Source organism: Capsicum annuum, chromosome 6, assembly GCF_002878395.1.
Source record: "Capsicum annuum cultivar UCD-10X-F1 chromosome 6, UCD10Xv1.1, whole genome shotgun sequence".
In the NCBI taxonomy this organism is placed as follows: domain Eukaryota; kingdom Viridiplantae; phylum Streptophyta; class Magnoliopsida; order Solanales; family Solanaceae; genus Capsicum; species Capsicum annuum.
In genome coordinates, this window is record NC_061116.1 from 56,062,221 (window position 1) to 56,076,119 (window position 13,899).

The window sequence follows — 13,899 nt, forward strand, 5'->3', positions numbered from 1 at the left end:
TGAGAGTCTTCATTGAGGCCACACTAGCTAGTTGCATTCTCGAGCAAAGTGTCTAACTCCAGTCCTGTTGACCATTCTTCTTTTTTACATCGACTGACGGATTTTTATATTTGGATACACTTCCACATTTGAAGCTCATCCAGTTTTTTTGTTTCTCATGTCAATTTCATTGGACAATTTCGCTACACTCTCCTTCCTACCTTGTGTTTTCTCTTAAACAAGGTCTAAGATGATATATGGCCTTCTCCACCTCCCCTTTTGCGCACAGGTATTCTCACAAACATCTTCTGCTGTATAAAAGTCTCCTCCAGTAATCCATTCATAATAATTTGGACTAGGAAAATTTCTATTGGTTCAATCATTATTTGCTGTATTGCGAGGCTTCGGAGGCCTTCCAAGAAGTCCATCGCGCCATTAAAATTGGTCCAATCACTATTGGATATTTACACTACCGCCAAAAACTTGAACCCTTCCCCAAGCTTGACACAAAAATATGAGCATAAACCATCATTAAATTGTAACAGGGTATCGACACCACCGTCTTGGAACCCTTTGGCCTTATTAGTTTGCACCTATCAAACTATACTGTTTAATGCAGGATCTTTTTTGAAGGATCAGTGTCTAATCAGTAAAAAACTGTATTCACAAAATCATTGCACTTTATGTATGTCTGTCACGGTAGCCTGATCAATAATATACATAACTCTCACGCATAAAAATAGGATTCATTGAACGCACCTTATTCTTTCTACCCCATCAGAATATATCAGACAGTGTTGTTTATTTATCTGCACGCATGTGATGACTATTAAAAAAAGGTGTGAAGAGTCGTAACTTTTTATCTTAATATATTCAAAATAGTTGATGAATCGAAATCTCCATCTATTGCAATTGACGAATCAGCTGTTGAAAGAAATCAAAATATCTCCTCCAACATATGGTCCATCTGTCGCAACAGATAATCCATATATTACAACAGATGGTAAATCTGTTGCGATAGACCAGACTGTGTTTTTTCATCTGAATGCATGTGATTACTTCTTGCTAAAAATGTTTGTTTCAATTTAGTTGTCTTATTTATAAAATCAAGAGAATTTTATTATATTCTTCTAAGATTAACCCTATTATTAAATGACTACATAAAGTATATAATTCATATTTATACTTTCAAAGCATAATTAATAGACCAATTTTGTAAAATAATCACCTAATTTATATTTTTCTTAATTGGTGTGCCAAGCCCATAGGGCCCAACTAATATGAAAAAGAGGGACTATTAAAAAGAGGTAAAGAGTCGTGACTTTTTATCTAACACATGTAAAACAGCTAATGAACTGAATACTCCATCTGTTGAAACTGATGAATCAACTGTTAGAAGAAATCAAAATATCTCCTCCAACATATGGTCCATCAGTCGCAACAGATAATACATATGTTACATCAGATGTCTCATTTGTTGCACATACAAACCATCTGTTGCAATATATGGTAAATCTATTTTGACAGACCATCTGTTGCAACAGATGCTAAATCTGTTGCGACAGATGGACGATCTATTGCAACAACTCAATAATAACGGATGTTATCTAGTTTCAAACCATTTTGAAAAGGTGAGAAGTATTAATGTAAAAGAAAAAGTCGCGACTTTTTATAGAAAATAAAATGCCACTAGTTTGAATGTAATTAATATAATGGAGTTGAACAGTTGTGCCTTTTGGCTTGACACGTTTAGATTCAATCCTCTATAAATAGGTCCCTCCTTATTCTCCATTCAACTCAACTTTATTTATTTCTTGCATTTTTTCTTTTCGTGTGACATCTTTAACCACTTCTCTTCAAAGAGCATATTCCTTTCTCATTGCGGTAAGTTTTTTTTTGGTGTGAATTTACCAGCTGGTCGTACACATTGTATTATATTTTGGACTTTTTTCTTCACATTTTTCAATTCATGCATGTTCTAGATATGGCTGATCCTATTTCGGACGTTGCTATTCTATGCAACATAGTGCGGAAACTTCATAGGCAGGTTAATGACCTATAGAAGGAGTTGGTCGCTGTGAGAGCGATGATGCTCAGAGAGATGCAAAGGCTGATGAGGGCCCTGTTGCTACGGGTTGATTGGTCGACTGTTATTAATGATGATAATATTAATTAGAATGTATTTTTCTTTTAGCGTATGTATTTTAATTTTTCTATATCGGATCTATACCTAAAGTATTTTATTTTTTGTTTAATGAAAAATTTACTTTTAGTCGACTTTGGTATTTTAATTCTTATTCAATTTTCATTCTGTCTATTTCTTCTAATTTAAACATACATACATACATGTTAACATGTTGACGGTTGAAGGCAAGGAGCAATGTTGAATCCAGTAGCACTAGCAATTTTGGCTTTTGAGTTCTTTCAACAGATGGACCGTGTGTTGGAACAAACTGGTCATCTGTTGGGTTTCTATCAATAGATTATCCATCTGTTTTAACAGATTTGTCATCTGTTGGAGGAAAACATTCCAGTTTGTGGAATTATTGAGAATAATTATGGTCTATTGTATTATTTAGTTCATGTTTTGCCTTTTTTTATTGATGCACAAGTTATTAAAAAAGATATTTTATATATAATAAATGATAACATTAGGTTCACAACAATGAGTTAAATATATAAAAGTCCACAACAAACAACAACAACACAAGTTTCTGCAATTACAACTATCATGGTGGATTACGATTCGGGCATGTTGTTCTTTTAGAGCACTTGTTTCTTCTTAATGAAAATGATTCTCCAACTCCACGCCTCCTCTTATATGGATTTTTTCCTGATTTGATAGTGTTTGGGTCAATATATGGAGGAGGTATTAATCTCCCTATAAGCTCTGCAGGAACAACCCAAGATTCCTCGGGAGGCACCGGAGTAATATGCCCACTATATGCCATTTCATATTTTTCCACCAAATAATATTGAGAGGAGTGCTCATAAACTTCAGGTCCATATTTATGACCGTATTGAGCTCAAAGCGCTGCCATAGCATGTGGACAAAGTATTTTGTCTAAGTCAAAAACTCTACACGTACAAAATCTTATTTGAAGATCGATCGCGATAGCATCACTATGACCGATGATACTGAATTTGTAATCAGCTATTTTATGAGAGACTAACCTACTCCCCAAACTGATGTTCGTTGATACTTTTTTTTTATTTCGAGAACAAATCGTGTTCTTTTTTCTTGGCACTTGAACTGCACACGCCTTTCGTTAAAAAATTTACTATACTTCTTACTTATTTTTTCAAACATAGCCTTGATGGGAAATTCTCTTTCATCGCCAAATAATGAATTCACTAATTCATCTATGTTTGATGTCATAATATTGTACCTATAGAAAATAATCACTTAGTATGACATCATACTAAACTTGTAAATCAAACAAGACATTAAATTCATAAGAATGTACCTATCTACTAGACAGAATGCCCGGCTCCATCTCTCGAACTGATACGTGCGAGAAATTTTGCTACCTTGGGATTCACATTCGCTATTTGATTGAAATGGTCTAAAAACTCCTCTCTACTATATGCTTTAACTGCTCTATAAAAAAGGGTGACAACTCTTTCATTCTGATGGTTATTTCGAATGTTCTCTCTAAGATGCCTGATGCAACAACCAAAGTAAGCTAAAGCTAAGAAAAGTCAACCCATCTTTGGAATACTTGGATGCCTATCCGATACAAAACACAACTCTTCGGTATCTTCGCCGCAGCTTCGCAGTTGTTCAAAAAAAATCCATAAGAGGTATCACATTCCTTGCTTGCTATACAAAAAACGACTGGAAAGATGTGATTTTCCGCATCCTGTGCCACCGCCGCAAGTAGAACTCCATTATACCTGCTCCTCAAATGTCGAAAACCTTGAATCCAAGAACCATAGGATACAAAAAAGTACTTGAACCTTTCATTTTCATCTAGATGCAATGCCGTCTTACTTCCAAGATTTGTGGGCTCAATCATGTAACGGTAAGCATCTAGGACTGCATACCCATGCTCGAGTGTCCCCTAACCAGGTCCTTGGTAATCCCTATGGTCGTATATATCTTCCAATAACTGACCAGGACACCCAAATTCGTAAGGAGTTGATTGGTCATAACCCTTGTTGAAGGGCCTTTGCCATCTGGGAAACTACTATTAAAATATTCACCGAGGACCTTTGCCGTGGCGTGAGGATTTTGGCCCGAGATGTGCTTCAAACCACATGTGTGATGCTTTTCATGTTTACGAATGATGAATCTGTCAGAACTTGCGTACTTCACTGCTCTCAACCACCACTTGCAGTTCGAATTAGCATATTTGAAGTAAAAGACACTGCTTGAATTAACCACCTTCTTTATTCTGAAATCTTTTTTCAAGCAAGAAATAAACAAAGTGTTAGATATTTCATTCTTGTCCTTGAATGATATTCCAATAAAAAATTCGGTCCCATTGTGTTGAAGATTTCCTGACCATATCGATTGAGAAGAATTGCACATCGTATTGGTCGCATCAACGGGCGTAGGTGTTTGATCATCATCTGGAATATTCATGTCTAGATCATCCAACCTATCATCAAAGAAGTCTTCTTGTTCTTCTACTCCTACGTTTTGGTTCTCATTCTCTCTCGTCTTTTCAACCATGTACACCCTTAAAACCAGCCTGGTTGAATCAGTTAGATAAGCACGCAACCGAACCTGATCGGTTATCTTGAAAGGCAGTACCCTCTGATATTCTCATTTCTTCCAAAGCTAATGAAAATATTTTCATTTCTTCCAAAGCTTTAATATTTTTATATTCAAATATTTAATATCCTTCAATTCAAATATTTTAAAATATTTGCTAATCAATTGCTTAAATTTGTAATTAGAATTTATATAAAAATATATGTTCATGTGCATGAATTTAAACCAAACAAACATATATAAATTTAAAATTTGTCATGTCTTTCATTTCAATGTAATTATTTTACAAAAAATAATAACAACTCACGTTCTTTTTTCTTAGTTTTAGGGCTTCATTTTTTTCTTTAGGTTTAAAAAATAGCAATAACTAAAATTAAACGTATGCACAAATATTATGACTTCTACTATTATTTATTTATATATTACTATTATTAGGGATAATATTCACAAAAATACTAGAACCTTGACCGGATTTTCAGTTGAGCATACTGAACTTTGAGCGGATCCTATTACCCCTCCAGACTTTTTTTTACATATTTTAATGGCATATATCTGCCCACTTGAAAACGTGTAAATATGATGTTGGCGCGTGTATTACATGCGCCAATACAGTTTAAATACTAAATTGGCATGTGTATTACACCACCAGCCGCCGAAACTAGGTATAGAGTTTCAGGGGGGGATTAAATTCGCTTTAAAAAGTTTAGGGGGGTAATAGGACCCTCGCAAAGTTCAGTATGATCAACTTGAAATTTGATAAAAAATCAGGTATTTTTGTGAGTATTATCCCTTATTATTATGAAATAGTTAGAGTTTTTTTAGGACTCTTCAACTATGGGTTCCTAACTTTAAGCTTTTGAATATATGATTATTATTATTATTATTATCTTTCATTAATATGTAAACAAATTATATTTAATATATTTTGTAGCATTTAAAATTTTAAAAGAGATAAGTTTGAAATGGTAAATCTCTATTAGAACTATTCATGTATGGGTTTCTATTTTTTAGATAATGAAAATCTTTGTTTGTTTAAAAGAAGGATGATGTATTTCGAATTCAAATATTTAATCTTTTAATTCAGATTTTTTATTACACTATTTTTTAACTTTGTCCTAAAACTATCACGTGACTTCTCAATAACTTGCCACGTGACTTCTTGTCTTACTTTTAGTTTTGATCATATATATATATATATATATATATGAAATTATATTCTTTTTAATTTTATGTTTATTGAAAAACAAGCACTTGTCTCTTTTCATTTTTGTTGTTTCATCTCTTTTTTTCTTCCTAATATCTTCCTACAAACTTTTTTAAAAAGAAAAGCAAAATCCATAATATAAAAGAATGAATAATAGAAATAATATATATATATATATATATATATATATATATATAACGATAATTGAATCGCTTCAATGATACTACAGGAACTTTTACGTGTTTGTATAACCTTAATAGCAATACTTCCGGTTCATTACGAGTCCACACATAGCCGTAATTCCACTCTTGGCGTTAATAGGCCTTATAACAGGACTTTCGACATATATTCTAAACCGAAACTATTACTATAAGATTATGTTATGCAACCTTAGTATCGTTGGTTGATAAGATTTTTATTAAGTATTTAGTGTTTTATTATTTTAGCAACTTAGTATGTTATAGTTCAACCCAAAATATTTATCCAGCCATTTAGGCTAATTTAAAGGAAAGATAACAAAATAAATAATAAAAATTTAAAGTACCTTAAATTTAAAAAGCTTGAGGACTGCTTTCTAAAGATTAAACAAACTTTATTAATAGATGAATATTTTACAAAGGGAGCACAAAAGAGTAAAAAGAGTGAGATGGTTTCTAAAACCTACTTCTGAATACATAAAATGAGATCCTTTTATAGAGTATTCTCCTTGATAAACGACAAACTATAAAACTTAAAGCATGAAAAATGTGACTTCTCTTATTCTACTTATACATCATCACTATATTGACTAACATACTTTATTTGTCATATCTTCTTTAAAGATTCTTTATGAAAGCTATATAAAATACTTTATAAAAGCTTACTTCACATGTCTCCACATGTCATTGTCCCCAATAATTTTATGATGTGGGGCCTTGTATCTCTTATAATTTTATTTTCTTGCCTTTATCTTTTGATGCCGTGGAAGATTCTTTCATTTTTTTTTTTCAGGCATTCATCAAGATCAATTTTATCATTGTTTAGGATACTTTGTGATTCTCCTTCTAAGCAATCCTCTTCATTGTCCATGGTATGACCAGCAGATGCCATAGAAACGTCTGACACATTTTCTATATCAAGATTTCTCATTAAATCTCTCTTAACTTCCTCCATGTACGAGACTATTATTTCTGACTTCGATATGATCCCTTTCTTCATTTGAAGTCTCATGGCTATACTTTTGAAAGGATTAATATCATCCTTTTGTTGCATTGGTGCCATGTCTTTATATTCTTTGTACTTAGCAATGGCTTTCTTAATTGAATCAATTATTGGTTGTCCATGGATACGTCCTTCAGCGGTCTTCTGATTTAATTTATTTCAAAATTTTGTATAGAATATTCTTTTGAGGCATTGAAAATTATTAAGATTTGGTTTCACTTTCACAAACCATTTCATTATCCATGGAATAGAAAACTCAATAAAGAAATACATGATACAAATTCCTTTAAAATAGATATTATCTCTCTCCAATTTTATTAATGTTGGAGATACTTCTAACCATTCAGTATATAAATTTTTAAATGGTTTTGGTAAAATTTTTATGCATGGTCCATAATAAATCCATCATTATCCAAACCAATTAGGAATATTTTGATTAAAAATATTTCCACAAATTTTTATAAACCATGAATGTTTCCTATTAGGATTTTCATACAGAAGAGCTTTATTAAAGCTTTCAACATAATCCCAGTAATTGAATTTGACTAATATTTTTTGCTCAGAATGTAAATAATCTTTTTCTTTAAGAGTACTAATACTCCATTCCTCAGGAGTAATCATCTTTATAATAATAAATTTTAAAAAGCTATAAACTTTTCTAATATTATTAACTAGGTAAAAATGCTGAATTTCAACTGATCCTGTCTGGAGAGTATTGTATCAAAATGCATCCTGTACTTATATGCAGTAGTAGCATATGATGTAGTATTTATGTAACTTTGAATTAATTGCCATGGATTATTTTTTTCATTTTAAATCATTTTACTTCATCAATCTCATTCTGTTCATATAATTCAATATTTTCATTATTATCATCTGTCAGAGCATTCGAATATGAGAGATATCATTCTCCCCTTTTTGGGATTTAATAAAATCCAAAAATTCCTGATACATTTGTTGATCTTTATTAATATCTGAAGTACTTGTAATAGTTGCAGATATTAATTTTTGGCTTTCAGTTTGGACTAGGACATTGCTTCGGCCCATTCCTGATCGTCCTCTTTCCCTTCCTCTATTAGATGAGGTTGAAAATTATGATTTCATCCTCTATAAAAGAAAGATATTAATTTAAATATTCTCTGATGAGAAAGTCGGGAAGACAACTATGAGATCCCTTTAAATATTGTATTTCAAAATCAAATGGAGCCAATTAAGTTTTCCATCTTGCAAACATTTGTTTAGCAACATCATGCTTATAATCTTTATTAAATGTGAATTTTGTTGCTTGACAAACAATTTTTATTAAAAAAATTTAATTATATAAATCTCCTTAGAAATTCAAAACACATTTTACTATTGCAAGAATTTCTTTTGCAATAGTTGCACAATTCTTCTAGCTAGTATTCCATTTTTCAGAATAAAATTGAATAATATATGCTTGTAGATCTTGTGGGGAATATTGTTTTAGAATTCCTCCACATCCAATATCGGAAGCATCTATTTTCATAATTTTTTCCCAATTAGGGTTAGCCAATGTAAGGCATGGTAGGTTATTAACCTTTGCCTTAATATTTTTGATAGCTTGAGTATGATCTTTAGTCCACGTTTTTTGATTCTTTTTCAATCTATCATATAAGATAGATGTATCCTTATCAAGGTCCTTTATAAAAGGATAAATATAATTTAGACTTCTCAAAAATCTCTATAATTGAGTTTTATCAGTCATAACATCTAAAAATTTAAAAGCAAATTCTATGCTACTATTTATAGGAATTATTTTTTCATTGTCAATATTATGACTTAAGAACCTTACTTTTGTTTGAAAAAGAGACATTTTGGGTTTAGATATTACTAACCCATTTTGCATAATAATTTTTTTAAATAAATCTAGGTGTTTAAAGTGTATTTCTACATTTAAAAAAAAACTAATATGTCATTAATATAAACGATTATAAGATTGCTATAAGTCATGAAAATATCATTCATAATATTCTGAAATTCGGAGGAAGCATTTTTCAATCCAAAAGGCATCACATTCTATTCGAATTGACCCATAGAAACATTAAAAGCAATTTTATATCTATCTGCTTCTGCAATTTCAATTTGTCAATATCCTAATTTTAAATCAAATTTTGAAAATATTATGGCATTGTATAACTTATCTAGTAAATCTTATTTATTAGGTATTGGATATTGAATCCATTTCAGAACTTTGTTGAGAGGTTTGTAATTAATAACTAACCTTGGAACCCCTATTTCCAGCTCTGCTTGTTTATTAACATAAAAGGCAGTACATGACCATGGTGATTTGGAAAGTCTTATAAGGCCTTTTTAAAGAAGAGAATCAATTTCTTTTTTACATAACTCTAAATATTCTGAGTTCATCTGGCGTGGCCTAGCTTTAGTGGGAATATTATCTTCCCTAGAGCTATCTTCATATGGAAGATTAACCATATATTTTTTCCTTTACCAAAAAGCATTTGGGTGATCCCCATAAGATTTCTAATGAAAACTGATTTTTCAAAAATTTTATTTTTTTATTTAATTTAGAATTTTGAAGTCTCTTCTATTGTTAGACTATAAATTTCATTTTTAAAAAATCAACTTGTCTATTTTTGAAAAGTACTTTTTCTTTTATTAAATTTAGAAATTGCGTATATAGTGGTGAACACCATTCAAATTTAATTTCCTTGTTATTAAATTTGTCAGTTACACCATTTTCATCCCATCAAGTGATAGGATATAAGTGAACAATCCATGACACTCCTAAAATAATTTCATCACTAATATCTTTTACCAAAATAAAGATTTCTGACATGCATGATTTGCCTTGACAAATATATTCCTTGGAAATTTTATATTAAACTCCCATTCTATGTCCACTAGTATTTCTTAAAATATGAGTAGTTTTATGAAAATATTTAGAAGGTATTAAGCCTTTTTGTATGCAATTACAATCTTCTTCACTATCAGTGAGAGCTGTAAATTCTTTTTTGAAGTTATAATCAATCAAAAGAGTTATTTTTGCATAAAATTTCTGACATGTTATAACTTCTACTGTTTAAAGAAATTCTTCTTCTGGTAAGCTAGGAATATTATCTACAATATCTTATCAAGATTTTGATTTTCTAAAGTTGACATCCTTTTATCTAAGGTCATATTATTATTTTTGAGGATGGTGATTTCCTTTTTGAGATTATCAATCTCCATCTTTAAATCTTGAGTTGTTGCCCGAGTACCAACTACTTTCTCCTTTTCCTTGAGAAGTCTTTGAACTTCAATCAAAGTATAAAGATCCTTTTGCGAAGGAATTTTCCATTGTTTTTAGGAGAACTTGTAGAAGGTTTTCCTCTAACGCATTATTTGAGATCTTAATTTTGGATCTTTGATAGTTTCTAGAACTGCTGCTAAATTATCATTTTCAAGAACATTAATTTTTAGATCCTGAAATGGAGCATAAATACTATAAAAAACATCATCTTCATCCTTATTATCACAAGGTTGTCCTATGTAATAGGGTAAACACTCATCTTCAGAATACATATAATCCTCATTTTGGAATCTCTTAAGCCCTCATCTGCAGATAACTCCTCCTCATCACTCTGATCTGGATTTGAATTCTCCAGAGAAGAATTTAATAGAATTTTGCACAGCGATTGTTTCATCTCTTCATCTATGTTGAGATTTTTAATCTTATTCTTAACTTTACAATCCTTGGCATAGTGACATGTTCTCTTACATTTGTTGTAATGCCCCGAATCTGGTACCCGGAATGCTACATGGTGCTCATGACCCCGAAGGACCACAAGCTAACCCATGTGTGATATTTGTAACTCGGCACTGCATAATATACATTATAAATGCTGAAAAGGGCTGAAAGGCCATAAGATTTAAAAATATGATAAAGCATAACATCTGGAAAATATGGTATATCAATACCAAAATAAAATTGAAATAACTATCTGAATATGCTATAGTCTGGATGCCTCTAAACTGTCTAAAACCTGTGAAGTTGATGGGAAATATCCCCAACTAACTCTGAACTACTAAAATAATAAAGTAATAAAATAATCATGCTATCCTCGAATGATGAGGACTCACTAGTCTGGCTACTGAACGTCTGATCTACTAAGAATGCTTTGGAGATTGTGTTTTTGAACTTATGGTATAAAAACACCATAGCACAAATGCGTCAGTACAATTAAATGTACTGGTATGCAAGTGAGGTAGGCTGAATGCCAGGGGTTTCTATGCATGGACAATACTAACTGACTGAATAACATGAACGTGAGAACACATACATGAATACGTGAACTGTAACTGAGATCATGACATCACTGAACCTGAATACTAATAACATAAGTTTTCATATAACTGATATACTATTATCTGAATGACTGTGTCGTGCAGTCCTATTTCTAATGGAACTAGCTGAGTTCTGTACTGAGTTGGGTGACTATATCTGAATGTCCTGAATTTTATAGAACTATTTGAGTTCTATTACTGAGACTGAGATTGAGACTGTAACTATGGGAAGTAGTCATCTAACCGACATACCCCAAATAAGATAATATAATTGAGTTGGGGTCCAATTTGTAACCCCAATTAGAAGGGTGTCAATACCGCGCCACTGGTAATGACAAGCTATGAGTAATCCCTCATCTAACAGGTACTCTAAGGAGAATGGTGGGAACCTCATATATATGGTTAAGTCACCTCATCTACCCTCAACTTGTAGGTTTGATGTCTCAACCTATGCTAGGTACGTAGTTCTGGAGCACAAGGATTGCTTCTAAGAATCAGACCCTCTAATAACAGGTGAGTTCCCATCCTTGGGCTCACTCGGTGCTGAATCCTACTCCTATCTAAATAGACACTGAATATGATTAACTGAACTGAACTGGACTGCGTTCATTGAGTTTTGTTTACTGACGGAATACTACTGAGATTACTGTGTTTACTGAGTTTTCCTGAGTCATATGACTGACTGAGTTCTATGAATCAGGGCTTGACTGAGAGTATTTGGAAAACATGATACTGGCTCTCGGCACACAACTAAATTGTCGGGTACAAGTACCCCCAAGACTCGATAGCATTAAACTGACAAGACATGATACGTCTTGACATATGACCATAGTCAATAATTTATAGTACAATCATTGGGGATTTTCATGAAGTATTCGCATGCTATAAGCTTACACATGAATAGGATGCATGTAAACATCTCACAATTTCATAAGCCTAATCTTATGAGCATTACGTCAATTCATTATAAAGTATAATAATAACATGGGAGTCATATCGAACATAAGAGAGAAATATGGATTCATCAATTTTTGTCACAAATGAGTCATAAGGCATAATTCGATTCTCTTAGGCATTTTATCAAACACCTTTCATGTATATCTTTAGGCTTAGGCATGAATATTGAAATAATACATCATGGAAACATTTTACACTTCTAATGCAAGAACTTCAACCACATGCTAACATATTTTCATGATAGTCATTAAAGACTTCAACTTGGAAATCAAACAACAACATAAACATAGATATAATTCAATTCATACCATGGAATCCAAAGTTTATATTTCAAATAGGGTTTCTATAACGCCTCAAATTTGGTACCCGAAATACTACACGGTGCTCATGATCCCGAAGGACCACAAGCTAACCCATGACTGATATCTGTACCTGTATACTGCATAATATACTGTATAATATAGAAACATGAATTGAAAGGCCATTAGGTTCAACACTGAAATGTAATATCTGATAAAAATATAACATCTGGGTAGGGTATGAAATACCCTAAACAACTGAAATAAACTATCTGAAACATACTATAGTCTGAAAAGTCTCTAAATCATGAATGAACTATCTGAATAAGGAGTTGATGGGATATGTCCCCAACTAACTCCAACTAATAAATAAATTAATGAGGTAATAAAGTAATGATCATGTCCTCGAAATATGAGGACTCACTGCTAACTCTGACTGCTGAGACTGGAATCTACTGATGATCTAGAGCTTGTGTCTCTAAACCTATGGTATAAGACACCATAGTGAAAATGCATCAGTACTTTGAATGTACTGGTATGCATATGAGGTAGGCTGAATGCATGGGGTTCATATGCATGAACAATACTGACTAACTGACTAATATGAACGTGAGAATGCATGCATGAATATATAGTAACTATAACTGAGATCGTGATAACATGAATTTACTGATAACTAACATGACTGGTAACTGAGTTCTGATAACTGATATAACTGATAACATGAGTGAATGTATCTGACACTCCTGAATCTAATGGAACTAGCTGAGTTTCATACTGTCCTGAGTTGAATGTATCTAACAGTCCTGAATTTTGTAGAACTATCTGAGTTCTATTACTGAGTCTAAATGACTATATCTGACAGTCCTGATTTCTGGAGCTGAAACTGTGGGAAGTAGTTATCTAACCGACATGCCCCAAATAATGCATTATAGCTGAGTTAGGGTCCAATCTGTAACCCCAATTAGATGGGTACCAATACTGCGCCATTGGTAAGGACAAGCTATGAGTGACCCTCATCTGACAGTGTCCCCAAAAGAGAATGGTGGGGCCCTTATCTGACAGTGCTTATCCACCTCATCAACCCTCAGCTGACAGTGTTGATGTCTCAACCTATGCTGGCTACATAGTTCTAGAATACAAGGATGACTTCTAAGAATCATACCCTCATCTGACAGTGTGTGTTCCCATCTGAACTGGACTGAGTTAACTAAGATCTGTTGACTGATGGATTA